A 23,002-nucleotide genomic window follows, 5' to 3' on the forward strand; every position below is an offset into this window, starting at 1 on the left:
TTGGTATAGCCTCCATATAACGGTACCTCCCGATTTTCGGTATTTTCTGGATTTTAGCTACAATTTTTGAACCAACTACCTGTAATTTGGCTGTTGGGGTTCCTAGTAATCACAAAATATCTCCACTAAAAACTGTCAACATAGGTCCATGTTTTTGTTGTTTTTGGTATAGCCCCTATATAACGGTACCCCCGATTTTCGGTATTTTGAAGATTTTAGCTAAAATTTTTGACCGAACAGCCTGTAATTTGACAGTTTAGGTTCTTAGTGATAACAATATATCTTCACCAAAAACTGTCAACAAAGGTTCATGTTTTGGTATAGCCCCCATATAACGGTACCTCCCGATTTTCGGTAGTTTGAAGATTTTAGCTAAAATTGTAGACCGAACTACCTGTAATTTGACAGTTGAGGTTCCTAGTATTTACAACATATCTCCACCATAAACTGTAAACATAGGTCCATGTTTTGGAACAGCCCCCATATAACGGTTCCTCCCGATTTTCGGTATTTTCAGCGAGCTACATTTTGAGACCGAACTACCTGTAATTTTATGTTTGAGGTTCCCAGTGGTCACAAAATATCTCCACCAAAAACTGTCAATATAGGTCCATGTTTTGGTATAGCCCCCATATAACGGTATCTCCCGATTTTCGGTAGTTTGAAGATTTTAGCTAAAATTGTTGACCGAACTATTTGTAAGTCGATATTTGAGGTTTCCAATGGTCACACAACATCTCCACCAAAAACTGTCAACATAGATCCATGTTTTGTATAGCCCCCCTATATAAATTGTCAACATAGGTCCATGTTTTGGACCGATTTTCAGTTTTTCGGATTTTAGCTACAATTTTGGGTGCCACCGTGGTGCAATGGTATGCACATCCGCCTTGCACGCTGAAGGTCGTGGGTTCGATTGCCCGGCCAAGCAACATCAAACAATTTTTAACGGTGGAAAAATACCCCTCAGTAATGTTGGCGACATTTCTTGAGTATTTCAGCCATGTACAAATTCTCTACAAATGGTGTCTTAAGACACGCCGTTCAGACTCGGCGATAAACTGTAGTCCCATATCATTGAGCTAATATGAATCGGGCTTCACTCATTGATATGAGAGAAGTCTCATTTGTCCCATCTGGGATTTTTGTGGAACAATTATATATAGCTACAATTTTTGACCCAAGTATCTGCAATTCGATATTTGAGGTTACCAATGGTCACAAAACTTCTTCACCAAAAACATATCTCCGCCTAAAATTGTGAGCAGGAAAGAAAATAATTATTCCGTTTTAGTTCAGAATATTTTATGGTGAAGGGTATAAAAATTTCGGCCCGGCAGAACTTAACGCTTTTTTACTTGTTTAAATTAAATGGTTATGAATCAATATGGACCCGTTTTATAATAAAGTACTTACAAGTTATTAATTCTTACCTGCAAAGAAAAGAAAAATGCCATTAAAACGTTTGTACATATTGTATTAACAAAGAAACAAATTAACAAGAAATCAAAAAACAAAACAAAAGGTGAAAAAAGTATCAGCCAGCTTGAACAACAGAGATATACCCTCAGTCTGGGACCAAAAGAAAAGAAGTAAGCACAATACTTCTGACGTTTATATAATACGATGTACAATGTTTGGACTAAATCGGTTTAGTTGGTGCCGCCAGGCTTTTTTGGAGCTTTTGGGCCTTTATCTCAAGAAGTAAGTAACTTGTCGCTAAAAACATGTACAGTCGTAATGGGGAAAGCGATTACAACTTGTTGCAACAGAAACCAAAGGGATTCGAAGTCCAAAAGGTTGGACCCATTCGACTGATCCGTTCGACAGTTGTGCGCTCCAGCCACCACACATGGTGCCATAGGTGTATTCTAAACCTTTGCGACTATTTTCTCATGAACTATGGACTTTCCTCTGAAAAACGAGTACTGTTGTAATGGAGGCAGCGAATACAAGTTGTTACGATACGAAAAGTATGGACAGAATCGGTAGCACCCTTCAAGAATTATCGTTCGCAAAATGTTTCCAAACATTTTTAAACTTTTATGGGGTTACCTGAAAGAGTGGGCCAATATGGTCTATCTTCAAACTTAAACTAAGTTTGGATAAAATATTACTAACGCCAAATTTTGGACCAAATCGGTTAATCCTTTCGAGAGTTATCGCGCGCCCCAATCACTACAAATGGTGCCATAGGAGTTTTTAAAACCTTTCGGATTATTTTCTTAGGAAGTATGGACTTGACCCTGATAAAACTTGTACCATCGTAATGGGGGCAGCGAGTACAAGTTGTTACAACAAACATCTAAGCGATTCCAGAGCTGGTCCTAAACTGAACTTTCCCGAAATTTTGTGTGGAAGGTACCCGAAGGAGTGGACTGATAGAGTCCATATTGGAATCTCATCTATGTCTGGTAGAACTTTTACGACGTGCAAAGTATGGACCAAATCGGTTACTCCCTTCAAGAGTTATCGTGCGCACCAAACAAGTAAAACCGGCGCACATGGTTCTGGAAACACATTGAAACTCAAAAATTAAGTCAAAATATTGAATGGTGTGGCAGTGGCGTGCCCTAAAGATAACAATATTTTAAAAAGTTTGGAAAATACCTCATTTTTGCAAATTTCTGGAGAAATAAAAAATTATTTCTCTGAAACTGCAACAGATATTGTGTTTTTAGGTAGGTAGAATTTTTGCCTTCAAGAAATTATCGTAGCGTTTTACCTAGTGAGTTATTTGACTTTTCCTCAGGTACTAAATTTTAGTGGAATTCCCAATTCAGTGGAGTAGAACTATTTCGGTTGAATAATTCGACTAAAATATTGTATACCTCCAACGAAGACGGAATACCAAATATCAGCTATTTTGGTAAGATAATGGGGCTTATCGTACTATCGGCGATTTATCAAAATGTGGACCACTTTCTGCCTGTTTTATACCTCCATCGGAGACTAAATAACTAGAAGATACCGAAAATCATGAGGTACCGTCCTATGTGCGCTATATAAAAAAGCCAACCTTCACCGACAAATTTCTGGGGAAAACTTTATAGCCCTTACTAAGATTATTCGACTGTTTAAGCGGTCAAAACTTTTTCAAAGTCGACGCAGTGTTCCCTTCATCCACTAACTCGGGAATTTTTCAGTTTGCCATATATGAGCGCTTCTGCGGGCGTCTTTTAAAACGAACACCTCCTTCCGCTTTGCCAGGTTTGCTCCTACGGATACCTAATTCAGTCTCGTTATTACTAAGGATTTTGATACTAATGTTATAAAGTACTTCTGGTGGGATTTCGAAATGTTATATATCCGTTTAGTTCTTGAATCCAATAATTATCTCAACCTCATGCATCCAGTACTGTTTCTGCCATTAAACATATATCCAGGTGAATATATAACACATCCTACGTTTCGTGTTAAATTTTTTGGTGTAAGGGAACAAAACGATGCAGTTGTAGATTTGGGAAGTATAGAATAGATCAAATCTTCACTCCGAGAAAAAACAGAATCCGTCCGTCTGCCCGTCTATTGTAAAAAAACTACAGGCTGCAAATGAGCAATCGGTCCCGAAGGAGTGAACTTCATAGCAAAAAAAAAAAAAAAACACGGTGCTCCTGAACCAACTTTAAATGGAAGTTTTTGCGGATTCTGAAACTAGACTGTTCATGGATGAGAAAAATCAATAAATAAAAATTAGACCCATGCGGATTACGATCTGGAAAATCCACCATTGGCCAGATATTTACCTTGCGGCAAATCTTGGAAAAGACCCAAGAGATGCAAATCGACACTTATTACACCCTCAGCATTTATGATATACACTTTCATAGGGCAAAATGTGCCTCATCGAAATAATGGTTTCAGACCCCAAGTATGTTTGGATGAAATCCGTTTGAGACAATTTGGAGTCGATTTAGGAATGTCCCTCCGTCTGTCTGTCTGGCTGGTGCGCACGTCAACTCTCGTACGGATGAACCGATTTGGTCAAAAATTAGGCTTTCGTAATATTTTGTTCAAATTTAGTGTAAGATCGAAGATGGGTTATATCGGTCCAATCCGTCCGGTAACTCCCCAACAAAAGTTCGAAAATGTTCGGAAAATTTGTGGGCTTGATAACTCTTGAAGAAAGTAATATACTTTGCACATCGTGAAATTTCTACCAGACTTAGATGAGGTTCTAGTATGGACTCAACCGGTCCACTCCTTCGGGTACCTCCCACACAAAGTTTCGGAAAAGTTCCGTTTAGGACCTGCTCTCGAATCTCTTTGATTTTTGTTATAACAACTTGTACTCACTGCCTCCCATAATACGGTAAAAGTTTTATCAGGGGCAGGGCCATACTTCCTGAGAAAATATCCTGAAAGGTGCAAAAAACCCTATGACACCTTGTGCACTGCTTGGAGCGCAAGATAACTCAACCTAACTAATCAACCGATTCGAGTATAGGTAATAATAATTAAAAAATTCTGGGTTCCACCTTTATCCATTCACCCAAATCCAAATTGTACCAAATTTAGTACACTTTAGTACTTTTCGTACACATAAGTACGAATTTCCAAAACCACCCTCATATCTCAATCTTACTCTTCAACAGTAATCTTAATTCCAAAATTCAAGTTTCCAGATTTATCCGTTTACCCAAATCCAAATTGTACTAAATAAAGTACCATTTAGTATTTTTCGTACACATGAGTACGAATTTCTAAAACTATTTCCTTTCACAAACCCCACTACCCAACCTTGATTTCCATACCAAATTTCAAGATTCTAGCTATAGCCGTTCAAAATATACAATTGGTACTAAATTTTATAACTTTTAGTACTTTTCGTACACTTATAGGTCGAAATTCCAAAAACCCTTTGGTACATCTTTCTAACTCTCCACCAGTGACCCTCATTCCAAATTTCAGAATTCTAGCTCTTCCCGTTTGCCCAATACAAAGGGTACCATATTTAGTACCTTTTAGTACTTTTCGTACCCTTCCAGTTCCAATTTCCAAAAATCGAGCCTACATACCAACAGCAACCTATACTCAAAATTTCAAGCTTCTAGCTTCAGCCGTTTCGTCTGGGCGATGATCTGTCAGTCAGTCACTCACTAACTTATCACTAAGCTCTTTTAAGTAATAAGATTTTCTCTTAACAAGAAATATTTTTTTATATGAGAATAAAAATCGCTATAACTTTTGCACCCAACGGACCATTTTGTAAACGCGAACATATTTGAAACCAGAATTTGACTTTGCAACAACATTTTTTTTTTAAATTTTTCTCAAATGGAATTGCAAAATAAATTTGGGTTTTTCCATACGTATATAAAACTTTGTGATGTAGATTCGCGAGAATGGACGAAATAGTCTAGAAACAACACAACATCTGCTTTAATGCAATATTTCATAAACTCACCTTTTAGATAGTTTGCGTTATGTTGATTATTCCATTAAATAATGTTGACATTCAGTTATTTATTCCAATGTGTAATTTTTTGACACAATGTATTATTTGTTAATGTTGATTTACTCACGGCCATTAAGTTATGCCAATTAAATTTAAATTCAATGTATCACAACAACGGATATTTATTAAATTAAAAGTCCTTTTTCAAAAATAAAAAAAATATTTCACTTATTTTTATTTTTTCTTTGGCCTTTCTATTCATCCATAGAATTTTTTACTACACTTTTCAAAGGATCGAAAAGTGATTCTCGGTATCTGAATGTTATTTTAAAAAATTTTAATAGTACAATATTAATGCCATCGCACTTTTTTGTGTTCTTTTTTAATTCTTCCTCTAATTAATGATTTGCTCTATTTATTTTGTAGTGGTTACAAAATTAATTTTGATGTTTTTACCTTGAGTAATTTTGTGGTAGCTACCCGGCCGTACTTGTTATATACTCCACCACGAGTTGTATTAAAGTAAAACTGAACAATCAGTTTCCTTTCGTTTATGCAGAAGACTAAATACCAAATTCCAGCAATTATTTCGGAGGAATATTGAGGCCACAACCTTCAAAATACCGCAAATCGGGAGGTACCGTTCTATGGGGGCTATATAAAGACATGTACCTATGCCGACAAAATTCTGGGGAAAAGTTTTATACCACCAATTAAGACTTAATGAAAAATCTCAACCATTTCGGTAGCATATAGAGGCCACAACCTTCAAAATACCGAAAATCGGGAGGTACCGTTCTATGGGTGCTATATGAAGGCATGGACCTATACCGAAAAATTTCATATGGAAAGTTGTGTACCCCAAATGAAGTCTAAATACCAATATTGTGGCCATAACCTTGAAAATACCGAAAGTCGGGAGGTACCGTTCTATGGGGGCTATATTAAGGCGTGGACCTGTGCCGACGAAATTCTGGGGAAAAGTTTTTTATCCACATCGAAGACTAAACACCAAATTTTAGCCATTTGGGTATGATAATGAAGCTTAAACCGTCAACCGTTCTATGGGGGCTATATCAAAATGTAGCCCGATGTAGCCCATTTGCAATACCAAACATCCTAGGAGTAATAGAAACTTCTATACCAAATTACAAAGCGGGTTTTATCTTGATTTCAAAAGACGGTCGGACGGACATGGTTATATCGACTTAAAATTTTACACCCTCCATATATGCTCAAACTTTCAGTTGTTGTCAACTTGAATTATTCAGGTGGCTTAAATGTCGTTAAGGGGTACCTCTCCGATCAAGATGAAACTTTTATTGTAGATAGCCCTTAGCATCCTGAATACAACGATGTATAATTTCCCGGAGGGAAGTCCATACTTCCGGAGATATGGGTTTTGACATTTCCGAAATTTTGTACTTTAACACCATTAGGTTGTTTATGGGCACATCTCGGATCGGGCTGAAATTTTTACAGTAGATAGCCCTTCGCACCCAGAATACACCGATATATAGCTTGACATTTTACAATTCTAACGTGGGCAATATGGGTATTGTAGTCCACGTAGTCCACTTTTGCACCTGTCCAAAGAGAAAGTCATAAATTCCCGGCCGAAGGCCCGTTACTTAGCCCACTTTTGCACCTGTCCATAGGAAAAAGTCTTAAATCCCCGACCAAAAGCCAGCTACTTAAAAACACTTACAATTTAAAAGAAAGTTTTGATCGCGTAGCCCTCTTTTGCTCCTGTCCATAGGAGAAAGTCTTTAATCCCCGTCCGAAGGTCGGATTCTTAAGTACACTTTTTATACCCTCAGCATTTATGCTAACGAGGGTATATACATACACTTTCATAGGGGCAAAATGTGCCTCATCGATATAATGGTTTTAGACCCCAAGTATGTTTGGACGAAATGTGTTTTAGACAATTTGGAGTCGATTGAGCAATGTCCGTCCGTCTGTCTGGCTGGAGCGCACGATAACTCTCGGATAAACCGATTGGGTCCAAAATTTGGCTTTCGTAATACATTGTCCAAACTTAGTTTAAGTTCGAAGATGGGTTATATAGGTCCACTCCTTCCGGTACCTCCCCCAAAAAAGTTCGCAAATGTTCGAAAAATTTGTGCGCACGATTACTCTTGAAGGGAGCAACCGATTTGGTCCATACTTTGCTCATCTTTAAATTTCTACTAGACTTAGATGAGGTTCCAATATGGACTCAATCGGTTCACTCCTTCGGGTACCTTCCACACAAAATTTCGGAGAAGTTCAGCTTAGGACCAGTTCTTGAAGCGCTTCATTTTTTATTGTAGCAACTTGTATTCACTTCCCCCCATACGACGGTACAAGTTTCATCAGGGGCAGGTCCATACTTCCTGAGAAAATAGCCTGAAATGTACAAAAAGCCCCTGTGACTCCGTGTGTAGTTTTGAAGCTCAACATAATTTTCGAAAGAATCTGCCATATCGGTCCACTCCTTCAGGTACCTTCCCCACAAAAGTTCAAAAATTTTTGGAAAAATTGTGCGCTTTATAACTCTTGAAGGGAGTGACCGATTTGGTCCATACTTTACACATCGTAATATATCTATCAAATATAGATCATGTCCGAATATGGACTGTATTTGTCCACTCCGTCGGGTGCCTCCCACACAAAATTTCTGATATATTCACTTTAATACCTACTCCCGAATCACTTTGATTTTTGTTGAAGCAACTTGCATTCAATGTCTCCATTACGGCGTTAAAATCTTTATCAGGGGCAAGTCTATATTTCTTGAGAAAACACCAAGAAATGTGTAAAAATCTATATGGCACCATATGTAGTGGCTGGAGCGCATGCAACTCTCGAAGCTTTGAGCTTTTATCCTAGTCCGTATTTTTGTCGGGAAGTTCATACGCCCAAAATTTTGAAACCCCGTAAATACATATGTACGTTTTTTCGAGAAAAGAAGTATTTTAATTCACACAGGCTAAGGGTATATCTCTGTCGGCTAAGCCGACTGACACTTTTTTACTTGTTTCTTATGTTGTCGTATAATAATTTAATAAATTATTATTAGAAAATCTAATTACAATTTTTAATTATTTGCGGCATTGGAAAGTACTCTTCGTGAGCTTTAAAACGAGTCCCATTTTGCATAGGTTTTAGAAGTCATGGTGATAAAAGTAAAAACGTCAAGACCCATATCTCGCGAAGTATGGATTTCCCCCCGGAAAGCTATTTTTCGTTGTGTTCAAGGTCCCAAGAGCTACCTATGGTGAAAATTTCACACCGATGCCAGAGGTGCCCATAAACAACCTAATGGTGTTAGACTACGAAATTTCGGAAATGTCAAGACCCATATCTCGGGACTTCCTCCCGGAAAACTATATATCGTTGGGATCAGGGTTCTAATGGCTACCTATGGTAAAAATTGCAGACCGATCCGAGAGGTGCCGCTAAACGACACTTGTTCCCAAATTTTAGGATTATTTCAAAAACGTTTTTTTATTTTTGCTAATGTTTTTAAAACCTTATCAGACAACTCGCCCTATAAAAATTTTTATATGTTAAATACTAGGATTATTTGAAAAACTTTTTTTTATTTTTGCTAGTTTTTTTAAAACCTTATCAGACCTTATCGCCCTTAAAATTTCCGTCGCAGATTTTGGTACATTCCAACAAAACAATTTTTCAACTCTTTTAAAATTTCACATGAAAATGAAATCACTTGTTGCTTTTTGCTATTTTCATAAGCATCGCTGTACGGCAACTATTTTAAATGTGTGCGATGCGATATCCATCCGTACGTATGTACGTACGGCCTGTTGTCTTTTCTCCAATTCTGTGTGTGGTAAAGTTTGGTCGGATGTTAACCTCATTTTTCGTAGAATTTAAAACTTATTTCTTCTTTTTTTGTTTTTCTTTTCTTTACCGGGATATTTCTTTTTCTTTCTTTCTACTTTTTGTTTTGTTTATTATACTATTGCTTGTGCTGCTGCTGCTGTTGCGGCACTTGGCTTTGTTGTTCTTTTTGTTTAAGAAGAGAACATTAAAACTTTGTTTACAAATCATTTCCTTCCACATTTACCGGGTTGGGTTTGATGGCGGTAGACGGAGAGTGGTGAATGTCGTTAGGTTTGGTATAGGTTTCATTGTTTTGATTAAAGTTGTATAAAATATTTTCATCCTTTGGATCCGGTTTCAAGTTAGTTTTAGACGTTGTTTTATGGTATGAAACAAAACAAAAAAAAAAACAAATTGACATTCGCAAAAGGAGAACACTCACACTTTTCACGTATGTACATATATCAAAGAAATTGGTTTGCGGTACTGAATTTTAAATTACACACAAACATTGTTAGGTTTGTATGGATTCACAAGGAACTTAAATCCCACAGAAAAAAAAAACAATTTGACGGTGTAATGGGGAAAACAATTTATAAAACTTCACACACACACACACACGTACACATAATTGTTGCTCATAATTAAGGCTCCACCAACGTGTTTTGAAAGTTGACAACACTTGACTTGAGGCATTACACTTTTGATTCAACAGGATGTAGGTATTTAATTTAATTTCTTATAAATTTTCCTTTTTTCGCTGGTAATTGAAAAACTTGTTTGTTTTCCGATACTTGTTGTTATGTGAAATTTCCACTTGGGGAGTTTCCCCCCATTTATTTGAACTTTTTAAACACATAATTTCGTTGTCGTTGACTGGCGTTGTTTGGTTTCTGGTGGGTAAAGTAAAACGCTTTCTTTTTTGCAATGGAAAAAATGCACACAATTATTGCATAGCTGGAAATTAAAAACAGCGTATCCACTAGACCGTTGTCCACATTTGACGCACTTTTTTGGGGCCGCAAGCAAATCATTTATGACACACACACGCACACACCACTTGCATACAATATAAGGCCTGTCAAAGCAGCCACAAACAACGAAACGACTTTCTTTAAAACTTCCTTTTTTGTTTTGGTCTTGAAATTTGTGGCTGGTTTTACTTGTCACAACAAATTTGTGTTGCGAATTTTTTCGCTACCTTTTGGCTATACAATTTTTCTTCACCTTTTGTTTGATTTTGTGTTGTTGCTGTCGTTGCCAAGAAAAAACAGGTTTGGGGTTTTTGCGACACTGTTTTGTTTCTTTTCTTGTTGTTTGTTTGAACGACTTTTCTTCACTTCCTGACAACGTTTAGTTGGATTTAATTTTCCTGTGTTGTTGGTTTTAAAGAAAACAAAGAAAAAATTGGAGAAATTTTGCGAAATTTTTTCGAACAAAATTCTTTCCGTTATCCGTTTTAATAAAACCGTTCACGTTCACGCTCGGAGAGCGACTAAAGCTTATGTTGCCGCTGAGTTAGTGAAATTGTATACTATTGTCAGCAGCAGAAACAGTTGTAGTCGGTATGCTGCTCGCCACAGCCATGTAGCAACCTATGTGGTTTTCAAGAAGTGTGCCCCAACACTCAAACGCTGTCTGCCTGTGTTATCCCCCCGCCAACATGAATATATGTTGTTGTTTTGCAACATTCCATGGTTTCTTGGGTAAAAAGCTTGGTGTATACATTTGTGGTTGGCAACATTGTTCCCCAAAAGTTCCCCAACATTCATTGGCTCCAACTGCTATCCCCAATGACAACACATGGAAATGGTTTGGCAGCATTCCATGCCAAATGTTGATGTACGTGTTGTTGGGAACAACATGTAGACCAACATTGTTGAGTCATCTTGTTGTATTTGCCATGTTTGCAACATGTCTCAAACCTGTTGTAAAATTTGTCTTACTAGTTGCTTTGTTTATTTTCATTGACTTGTTGCTGGCCACAAGAGCTTATTCAATGCTTTGCCCTGTGTTCTAAAGAAGTGTTGGTAAACGGCTCAGTGGACATCACAGACATAAACGTTAAGGACAGCAGTAATCGGATAGTTGCAAGCTGCTCCATTCTATTAATCCATAAGAAATGTTTAAATTTATGTGGAAGAAGTCGAGGAAAAATGTATTACATGTCCACTTTCTACTCAAAACTCACAAAATTTTAAATGAAATATTTTATGTCCAACTTTTAAACAAACTTTAATTTTTTAACGTATTAAAATTTCACGCACATATCACAGCAACAACGCCCACGGTCAATGGACGCTTCTGCTCCATAGGAAACCTCGGATTAAATTCATCCAAGACAACAAATTTTGTGGAACGAAATAACAGCCACAAATTCCTACCACATTTCAATTTGTGCAAAAAATAAGGGAAAGTACAAAAATGGAAGAAACAACAAAAAACAAGTAAAAAAGCGTTATATTTGGCCGAGCCGAACTTTTTATACCCTCCACCATAAAACATTCTGAACTAAAACGGAATAATTATTTTATATCCTGTCCACAATTTGATGCAGAGATATTTTATGACCATTGATACTTATATAAGGTAAAAAAATATAAAAAATGTATTCAATCGGACGAGAACCTTATACATTATATCAAAGTGTGGGCCTTTGTTTTTGGTGGAGAAGTTTTGTGACCACTGGAACCTCAAATGTGGAATTACAGATACTCCAAAAAACCGAAAATCGGGAGGTACCGATGGACCTATGTTGACAGTTTTTCGAATAACAGATAGTTCGGTCAAAAATACCGAAAATGGGGAGGCACCGTTTTATGAGGGCTATAAAAAACATGGGCCTATGTTTAAAATTTATTTAGGGGCTATACGAAAATATGGACATATGTTGACAGCTTTTGGTGAAGATGTTGTGTGTACTGGGAACCTCAAATGTCGACTTACCAATAATTCTGTCGAAAATTGTAACTAAAACCTACAAAAATACCGAAAATCGAGAGGTACCGTTATATGGGGGCTATACCAAAACATGGACTTATATTGACAGTTTTTGGTGGAGGTGTTTTGTGACCATTGGGAACCTCAAACGTCAAATTACAGGTAGTTCGGTCGCAAAATGTAGCTACAATCCTCAAAATACCGAAAATCAGGAAGTACCGTTATATGGGGGCTGTTCCAAAACATGGACCTATGTTTACAGTTTTTGGAGGAGATATTTTGTTACTACTGGGAACCTCCAATTTTAAATTACAGGTAGTTCGGTCAACAATTGTTGCTAAAATCTTCAAAATACCGAAAATCGGGAGGTACCATTATATGGGGGCTATACCAAAACATGGACCTATGTTGACGGTTTATGGTGGAGATGCTTTGTGACCTCTGGGAACCTCAATGCAATATTCAGTTGCAGGTAGTGTGGTCAAAAATGTAGTTAAAATCCACAAAATACCGCAAATCGGGAGGTACCGTTGTATGGGGGCTATACCAAAACATGGATCTATGTTGACAGTTTTTGGTGGTGATGTTTTGTGATTACTAGGAACCTCAACTGTCAAATTACAGGGAGTTTAGTCAAAAATTTGTAGTTAAAATCCTCAAAATACCGAAAATCGGGAGGTACCGTTATTTGGGGGCTATACCAAAACATGGACCTATTTTGACGGTTTCTAGTGGAGATATTTGGTGACCACTGGGAACCCCAAACGTGAAATTACAGGCTTTCATCTTCGAACTTGACCCGCCTATGGAAAAAATACCTCCGGGTGCAAAAATATAGCACTCTAGCTCATTTATTGCGAACACTAGAGTGATTACAACAGACGGACATGGCTAGATCGTTTTAGAATTTTATGCTGATCAAAATCATATATACTTTATGTAGTCGCAAATGATTAGTTCGATGTGTTACAAACAGTGTTTGAATTTGCTACTAGTTTTTCACAGCTGTGGCACAAGGTCTATGCTGGTGCTGTGAAAGTGACGCAGCATAGCACATAGCCACAGCATCAAAAATAAAAAGGAGTGCTATTGCTATGCTGTGTTGTTTTCAAAAACAAAAACGAAAACTGCTGCTGTGCTATGCTACGAACATACAAGTAGCATATCAAATAGCATATTCATGAAATCGAAAAAAGATTGCTGTGCTCTGCTATGCTGTAAACATTTCTACATAGCATAGCATAATTAATGTTAACCCAGCAAACTCACTAACCCCCATTATTATAAAGCCTTCTTTGGTTATAGTTTGGATTTTTCGATCAGATTTTTTAGCGTTCCGGTTAAAATAATATTGAAAGGGATCATTCAATTTCAAGGAGAACTTTCTTGGCATTAACTTATAATGAGAAAATTATATTTTTAATGTCTTCAAATTCATTTATTTTGCGTTTTCAAATACATCCAATAGTAAAAGAGAACTTATAATAATGGCCCTATGAGTTGTTCAGTGTTGTTTATTGCTTACAAGGTACATACATGGTACATTTTTCATCGATTGGATAATAAATGTGGTCTATAGAGTGATTTTGTGAAAATTCGCCTTTGGCCCTATAAAATGGGGACCAATTTTAATTGTAATTTGCATTGGCGAATTTTCACAAAATAACTTTACAGATCACATTTATTGTCCAATCGCAAACAACACAAACATAAACATTTTTGAAAATCGGGTCAGATTTTAATTTTGGCTATATAAAGGGCACATGGAAACTTTGAGGCCCCAGTGGCACGTGTTAACATACTCCGATTGAGCTCAAACTCTGACAATCTTAATTTTTAACAAAACTAAAAGTTTTAGGAGGGTGCCGCATAAAAAATCCGACATCGCAATAAATGCGACCTGTACTTTGTTTACAAAAATACATGGACAGACGGTCATGCGTAAATCGACTCAGAAAGTGATTCTATGTATATCCCTAAAAGGAACTATGGGTCTATCTCGTTTCCTTTTGCATGTTACAAACTAATGCACAGAGACATAATACCCCTTACGACATGGTGGTGTAGGGTATAAAAGGTACAAGTGGCAATAACATGCATTTAGAAACTCGAAATTCGCGTTATAAAGGAAAAGCGTCAACATTTTAAAAATAGTAGACTGTTGCAGGTTCTGGAACAGAGCAATAGTTGCTGTCAAAATAATAGTAGTGTGTTAAAAATATCGAAATGTGCAATTAGTCATGGTTTCACAGCTCAATAGCAAATTCTGTTATATTTCAAATACTTCTTTGCCATCAAACATTTTTCTGGGTTATTTTTGATGCTATGCTGTTGATTTTGTTCATAGCACAGTACAGCAATAGTTTTCGTTTTTGTCTTCTTGACTACGGCTGTTTACTATGCTGTTAAAAGGTCTGCAGCACAGCATAGCAAAAGCATTCGTTTTTGATTTTGATGACTATGCTATGCTATGTGCTTCGCAGATTTCAGAAGCACAGCATAGACCATGTGCTATGCTACTTTTATGTTCGCAGCATAGCACAGCAACAGTTTTCGATTTTGTTTATGTAAACAGCACAGCATAGTAATAGCATTTAGTGATTTCAGAGCAAATTCAAACACTGGTTACAAACAGAAAAACAAACTTAATATACCCTCCATACTATGGTGGAGGGTATACAAATAGTATCCGTACTATGTTGCCTTGAGGATACCTAGGATTATTTTCGACCACTACAAATAATTTTTGAGAAAATACCACCAATATCTTCCACTATGTGGTAAGTTTTTCCTTGGAAAATTTAAATATTTTTATGTCTATGACCATCTTTGCTGCAGTGATGCACTAAAGGCAGTGACGATCCACATTTGTACACATATTGTCTGTATTTCGTCTTATTTTCATTCCAAAGTACTTTTCAACTTTAAAAAGTTATAAATGAATAGCTTTCAACATGTTCATTTTACTTGGCTGTTATTATTTTGCACACGAAAAAACAATTGCATATGTATGTGAAATATTTTAGTACGTGAGATCTGACACCTTATAAGCATTCGCTGATGCAGATAATTAAATTGCTTTAAGAATTTATAGCAGTATTATTCCAGTTTTCGTACATAGCAGTTCCGTACTGTTATTATTTTGCACCCAACTGTATATTGAACATTTTAACAATTTTCACAGAAAAGTTTCGGTCCATTTTAGCTTCCAAATATTATCTGATCATTATGTTAAATTGTTAGCTTCTTCTCTGTCATAACTTCAATCCTTATTTAAAAAATCTGACTGGGCCATTATTGCGACCTACAGAGCAGCTACAAAATCGAATAAAAATGTTGTTTTTGGCCCATTTCTCCCCCTAAATATTTCACGGTCGTCACCAATAAAAATAGGATGTCCTAAACTCCACTTTTCCGAAATTTTGTTTTGGAGTTAGCCGAGGAAGTGGACAGATATGGCCATCTTCGAACTTAAGTTTGGCCAAAATATTACGAAAGCGAAACTTTGGACCAAATCGTTTAATACGTTCGATAAACTCTTATGGTATGTATATTAGTGTTATAAATGTTCTGCATTTTTGCAAATATCAACAATAACACCATACAGTATAGTCTCGATTATCCGATTATTTACACTATACACTCTATAATCCGCTCACCCCGCAATTTTGTTTACCTCGATCATCCGGACACTCATATATTTGGGCACTTCACTCAACTTGATTCTTTTAATTACGAATTAAGGGTAATAACGCCATATTTCGATACCTAATTAAATATCCAACACTTTCCGGGGGAAAAAGCTTAAATAATTTGTTGTCTAAAAATTGTATTCAAATATGAGGAGGATACCGCTGATGAAAGGGCGTTCATCAGTTCCCTTGTTTCTTGTTTGTGAATATTCTCCACCGAAGTTATTTTCCAATAACTTCTTTAACAAAAAGCTTTGAAAACATGTGAAAAAATGTGGTCACGGCGTGTTAGCCTTTAAAGCAAACTCATAACTTAAAAGTAAGCGCAAAAAAAAGCGTTTGTCATGAAGAAATACAATTCAACGGTCAAATATCCGTTATTTTATATAAACACATTTGCATTTGAAAAACCAAAAGTTCGATTACAGAGAAGCCATTCCACAGTCGATAAGTCTGAAGAGCTGCCCAACTAGTCACTAGTCACATAATTTGGTGGTTGTGTGGGTTCGAGTCCTTGGCTTTCCTTTTTCACTTGCAACAAATTTTCGATCATTAGGCTTAACTTTAAACGAGAAAATTAAAAAAAAAAAATCATTAAAAATTATGAAAAGACAAAATTAAAAAAAAAAAAAAAAATATGCACAAACATCAATCGTCGGCTCGAAATATAAAAGTGACCAAAGAAAACACCTCAAAGAAGTTTTTCTTAGGAAACCTCATATAACCCCAACGAAAGCGTTTGCATAACAAGAAAACCCTCTCAATTGTTATGTGTCGTTGAATTACAACGAAGGAGGCATAACAAAATTTTGTTGCTTGCTTATTACAGAAAAATACCAACACATACAACCGTGCCAGTGTTTTTTATTCGAACATTGCACAATGGTCCCAAATCCAAATTTTCTGGCCAAAACTATTTCAACGTCCATTTTGTATTGAAATGAATTATTATTTATAATAAATGTGTACAAACAGCAATTCTTACGTTTTATCGACCAAAATGACCAAAAACTGCCAAAATTTGTTGAACAGGGAGGTCCCGTTGTGTGGGGTCTAAACCAAAATATTGACCTATGTTAATAATTTTTGTTACGAAGGATTCATATCTTCCAAGAGGTCAAAATACCAAACCTACCAAAATACCAAAACCTAACAAAAAAACCTAAAAATGTGAACTTCGATCGCGATTTATATAAAAATCCGTCCAGCGATTTTTTCTTGTTTTTGGATTTTCTCATCTATGAACATTGCAGTTTCAGAATCCTCAAAGTCTTTCCAGATGTAAGCGGTTTTTATTTAAAGTTAGTTAAGGTGCACCGTACATGACATTTTTCTACAGTCAGTAAATTGTCCCAATTTGAACTTCTATATCTCAAAAATGGCACAACCCACGAAAATATCATAAAGGTCAATCTTGTAGAGAATTTTCACAGCTACAATATTTTCTCCAATTCTAATCGATAGGGCTTGCGGTTTCCGAGCAAAATCATGAAAACCTAAAAAACCCCTAAAAATGACAACTTGAATCGCGATTTATTTAAAAAGCGCTCCGGTTAATTTTTTGGTTTATTGATTTTTCTCATCTATGAACATTGTTGTTTTAGAATCCGCAAAAACTTCCCAGATGTAAGCACCTTCCATTTAAAGTTTGTTTAAGAGCACCGTGTTAGTTTTTAAATCAACAACAATAGGATTAAGCCAGACTATTTTTATACCCTAGCCAGACTATTTTTATACCCTACGCCACTATGTGGAAAGGTATTATAAGTTTGTTTTGGTAAAAATTCATGTAACACCGCGAAATGTTCGTCGGAGACCCCCAATGTGGTATACCAATCTTCATATCTCGACTAGATAAGGCCATTTTGGGATGTGTGTCCGTCCGCCCCTCCGTCCGTCCGTCCGTCTGTCCATTATAAATTGTAATCAAACTCCAGGCCGCAAGTATGGACCGATCCTCACGAAATTTAGCATGGAGGTCGAGTTCAGACTAGAATAGACACCTATTGTTATTGGTGATGATCGTGAAATATTTAGCGGGTGAAATGGACCAAAAACATAATTTTTATCGGATTTTGTAGCTGCTCTGCAGGTCGCAATAATAGTCCGATCGCCTTGAAATTTTAAATAAGGTAAGAGTATACGACAAAGAAGAAGCATGCAATTTAAGATGGCGATCAAATAATATTTAGATGGTTAAATGGACCACAACGTTTGTGTGAAAATTTTGAAAAATTTTAATATACAGCTTTTATCTTTATTCCTGGAAGAGACATTCCGGGAAAGTAAGCTATACTTGAAAGAGGAACGCTTGACCTTTCTATTGATGTCAATTATGTTACTGTACATGATAAGATAACAGAGTAACAGCCTAATATACCCTGTTATTTCTTTGTAGTGTAATCACAAACACGCTAGATGTCGCAATTATAGCTCAATAATCACGAAATATATTTTGACTAAACCGCGTACTAAGCCGCAATTTTCTTTGGAAATTTTTATACATTAAATTTTTCCACAAACATCCCATACGGGACAAGGTAGGCTTCTCTCATATCAATGAGTGCACCCCGATTCATATTAGCTCAATGAAATGGGACCTACTGGCCGGGGAATCGAAACAACGACCTTCAGCGTGAAAGGCGGGTGTGCATACCATTGCACCACGGTCCCAATTTTGGGACAATTTTTCTCTTTGATATTGGGCTAATTTTGCATTATTTTGGGACGAAAATGTACATAACATAATGGGGTCAAACTTCATAATGCACGTATACCCCAAATTTGGCTCAATTTTGAACATCACGTTTGGGGTTATTTTCCCAGAAAAATGTGATCTGGCTGTCATCTTTTCAGCATCTTCATCGATGAATTTTATATGAGCGGATCCAAAGCTTGTCAATTATGTCATGCTTTGTCATGTCATTTTCACCAATGCTTTGGAATGTCATTTCCACCAATGCTTTGGCATGTCATTTTCACCAACCCTTTGCAATGACATTATCATTACGACGAGAGTTTTAACAACGTTGGTTGTGATTTCGAGTGTCCGACAACATCAAGTCTATTGTAAATAATTAATCTTATATATTTAGAAAAATGTGTATAAGTAAAAACACAAAATTCATCTATATTGGATCGATGGAATGGGTTCAAATGATGAAAAGATTGGATCTTTCACGACTTCCTTTGCATGGGTTCAAATGCTGATGAAAATATCGGACCTTTCACGATTTCCTTTCCATTGGTTTAAATGCTAATGAAAAGATCGGATCTTTCACGACTTGAACCAATGCAAAAGATGCCATGAAATCACGTCATCGCATGGAACCCCTTCCTTCAAATTTTGCTGGGTTGTTTTGGGGCCACTATTCGCAGATACTGTTATGTTTGGGACTGCTTGCAAACAAATATATGTTTGCTGCCAAATATGTTTGGAACATATGTTAGAGATGCCATTTTTTCTGTGTGTATAAATAAATGTTCACGGTGCTCTTGAACCAACTTTAAATGAAAGGAGCTTACACCTGAAACTACAATGTTCATAGATGAGAAAAATCAAAAAACAAAAAATCGGTGGAGTTCTTTTTAAATAAATCGCGGTCAAACTTCACATTTTTGGGGGTATTTTAGGTTTTCACGATTTTTGCTGGGAAACCGCAAAGCAAAATGGAACTAAGGATAATGTTGTAGTATTGAAAATTATCTACAAGATTGACCTCTGTGCTATTTTCGTAGGTTTTACCATTTTTGAGATATAGAAGTTCAAATTGGGACAATTCACTGACTGCATAGCTTCCTTATAAAACAATGTCTTGTATGGTGCGCTTTAACTAACTTTAAATAAAAACGAGCAATGTTCATAAATGAGAAAAATCCAAATCGCGATCAGAGTTCACATTTTTAGGTTTATTTTAGATTTCCGGTATTTTGGTTTGAAATATGTACATAAGCTGGGAGACGCAATCCAATTGTCTACCAAAATTAATACTGAAACCGATAAAATCATAAGTTTGGCATGTACATACATATAGCGTTTGAAAGAAATGCGTGGGAACGTACCCCACCTTCTCTGAACTTCATAAATTACTCATTGCCACAGCAGACCTTGCATTTGCTGCAAATTTCATGAAAGAAAAGTACCAAGATTCTAGATTAATTCGTAAATTTTCAAACCGATACATTCGTTATTATTACAACTGTACCCTTTTTTAAATTTGAAACAAAATATACAGGCTATTTCCACCGGAGGCCATCCCTGTACATCTCTGAAAATTTCAGTAAAATCGGTTTAGTAGTTTTGTAGATGTAACATATTTGAATAGGGTATTGGGAAAGTACTACGCCCACTCCGAAATGCAACAAGATATGTAGCCTATAATCACCGGGGGCCATCCCTGTACATTCGCCGGCAATTTCAGGGAAATCAGTTTTTTGTAGAAACTATTAAAATTGAAAAAGGGGGGCGTAAAAGCGTTCGTGGTCAAATTTTCTTTGCATAAAATAATTATCCAAATCGGTCCTGCTGTTGTCAACTGATACAATTACCAACGAACGATATTTGATTTTTATTTATATAGATTTTACCAATTTTCACACAAAAGTTTCGGTCTACTTTACCCTTAAAATTGAGGGATTGGAGAGGAGGTCCTAAACTGCACATTTCGGAAATTTAGTTTGAGAGGTACCCGAGGTAGTGGACCGATATGACCCATCTTTCAACTTAAACTAAGTTTGGACAAAATATTACGAAAGCGAAATTTTGGACCAAATCGTTTAATCCGTTCGATAAACTCTTATGGTATGTATATTAAATTTTCTGCATTTTTGCAAAAATTTAAAAATACCACCATACAGTACAGTCTCGATTATCCGGACACTCGTTAATCTGGAAAACGCGGTAATTCTGACACTAAAATTATTTACACTATAGGCTCTATAATCCGGTCAACGCGCAAAAGCTTTCCAGGTGTAAGCGGTTTTTATTTAAAGTTAGTTAAGGCGCGCCGTATATAAGGAGACGATGCAGTAAATTGTCTCAATTTGAACTTCTATATCTCAAAAATGGTAAACCCACGAGCATATCATAAAGGTCAATCTTGCCGAGAATTTTCACAGCTACAATATTTTTGCGGTCTCCAAGCAAAATCGTGAAAACCTAAAAAACCCCTAAAATTACAACTTGAATCGCAATTTATTTAAAAAGCTCTCCGGCGTTTTTTTTTTTGGTTTATTGATTTTTCTCAGCTATAAACATTGTAGTTTCAAAATCTGCAAAAAAAAACTTCCCAGATGTAAGCACCTTCCATTTAAAGTTTGTTAAATTATTAAATCAACATCAATGGGAATAAGCCAGACTATTCTGAAAAAAAACAAAAGTTTATATTTATGTATACTCTTACGTATTTTTTGTTATATAAAAAATCGCATGGTTTTCTAATATATTTCCTTCATAAAAATTAAGCAGTTATACAAAACTGAATGGTGACCAATCAATTAACATCACTGTCATAACATTCTAAGATTAATTAACACTTTTGTAAAGAACAAAACAAGAATTCACAAAAAATATACATACGTACATTAGGGTTATAATTTTTCTGCATTTTTGCAAGTATCAAAAATACCACAACATTAGCCGTATAGGGGATGGAAAAATATTAAGAAATGCATTTCATCACTTTTCCCCTAACGTTAAAAAAGTTTCCGCACCGATTGCATACAAGTTTTTATTGCAGTTTTTTCTTATATGTTTTCCATTATAATAGCATATTATTATTAAATAAGCTATTTATTATTGAAATTAAGTATAATATTCAATTTCGGAAAATTCTACATATGTATGTACGTCTAATACATAAATATTGTATTTTAAGCGTTTATTTTAACATAAATAAAGCATAAATTTAAATATATTATTCAAAAACTAAAATAAATTTTTTTCTTTAAAAATTGTTCCAAATGTATTTAGAAATCATAGTCGGTGCGGAATTTTATTCTCAGAATCGAACTAAAACGCGCGTTTTCGTTATCAGGACAATATTCCGCACATGGTGGTATTTGTTTGGTTATAACCCTAACGTACATACATATGTATATTTTTATACCCTCCACCATAGGATGGGGGTATATTAAGTTTGTCACTACGTTTGTAACTACTCGAAATAATCATTGTAGACCCCACAAAGTATATATATTCTTGATCAGCGTGCAATTCTACATCGATATAGCCATGTCCGTCCGTCTGTCCGTCTGTGGAAATCACTCTAGCGTCCGAACGGATTGACGTAGGTTGATGAAATTTTGGGAAAATATGTTATATTTACGTAGGACTTTTGGTATTGAAAGCGGGCTATGTAGGTCCACGCTTTCGTATAGCCCCCATACAAAATGACGCGTGACGCGTCGTCGTTTTAAGGAATTTTTAAGATATTTGGCCCATTTTACCACCGAATTGGTTGTAATTTGGTACTTTGTGTCTCCAGAGGCCAAAAAATATTCCTACCAAAGTTGGGTTATATAGGTCCACGTTTTGATATAGTCCCCACATAAGACCCCTTATAAAGTACGCGTCATTTTAATATATTTTGAATGTATTAGACCCAATTGACCAAAGATTTGGTTGTAACTTTGTATTTTGTATTTCCAGAGGCTAAGAAACATTTCTACCATAAAATGTTTATATAGGTCCACGTGTTGATATAGCCCCCATAATACAATATCTCTCGATTTTCGGTCTTTTGAAGGTTTTAGCTTCATTATCACACCGAAATGGCTGAAATTTGGTACTTAGTCTTCGTTGGGTGTATAAAACTTTCCCCCAGAAATTTGTGGGTATAGGTCCACGCCATCATATAGCCGCCATAGAACGGTACCTTCCGAATTTCGGTATTTTGAAGGTTGTGGCCACAATAATCCACCGAAATGGCTGAAATTTGTGGTGGAGGGTATAAAAAGTTCGGCCCGACCGAACTTAACGCTTTTTTTACTTGTTTACTTTAAAAGCAATATAAATAATAACAACAGCAAAAGTAAGTACCTCTAATGGTTATTTTTAAGCGTTGTTTTACAATTAATCATTTTTCGGCGAAAGAATTAACAGCGTAAAAACGTGAGTCTGTAAAATTTCAAAAACAATTAC

General features: G+C 36.1%; 1 protein-coding gene across 3 annotated transcripts in view; it reads right to left on the reverse strand.

Moving 5' to 3' along the window:
* The window catches only part of mgl (low-density lipoprotein receptor-related protein megalin), a 579,665-nt gene extending 568,857 nt beyond the window's left edge, over positions 1–10,808 (reverse strand). Inside the window, exon 1 of one of the 3 annotated variants that reach the window (XM_073975913.1) lies at positions 10,457–10,808. The gene's annotated coding sequence lies outside the window, so the exon portion shown is untranslated. Of the gene's footprint in view, positions 1–5,407; positions 10,390–10,430 lie in introns of those variants that run through there. The other 2 variants (XM_073975918.1, XM_073975917.1) reach the window with 2 other exon arrangements.
* Between the last annotated feature and the right edge of the window lie 12,194 nt (positions 10,809–23,002).

Source organism: Musca autumnalis, unplaced genomic scaffold, assembly GCF_047663935.1.
Source record: "Musca autumnalis isolate F117 unplaced genomic scaffold, ASM4766393v1 scaffold_3, whole genome shotgun sequence".
Lineage (NCBI taxonomy): Eukaryota > Metazoa > Arthropoda > Insecta > Diptera > Muscidae > Musca > Musca autumnalis.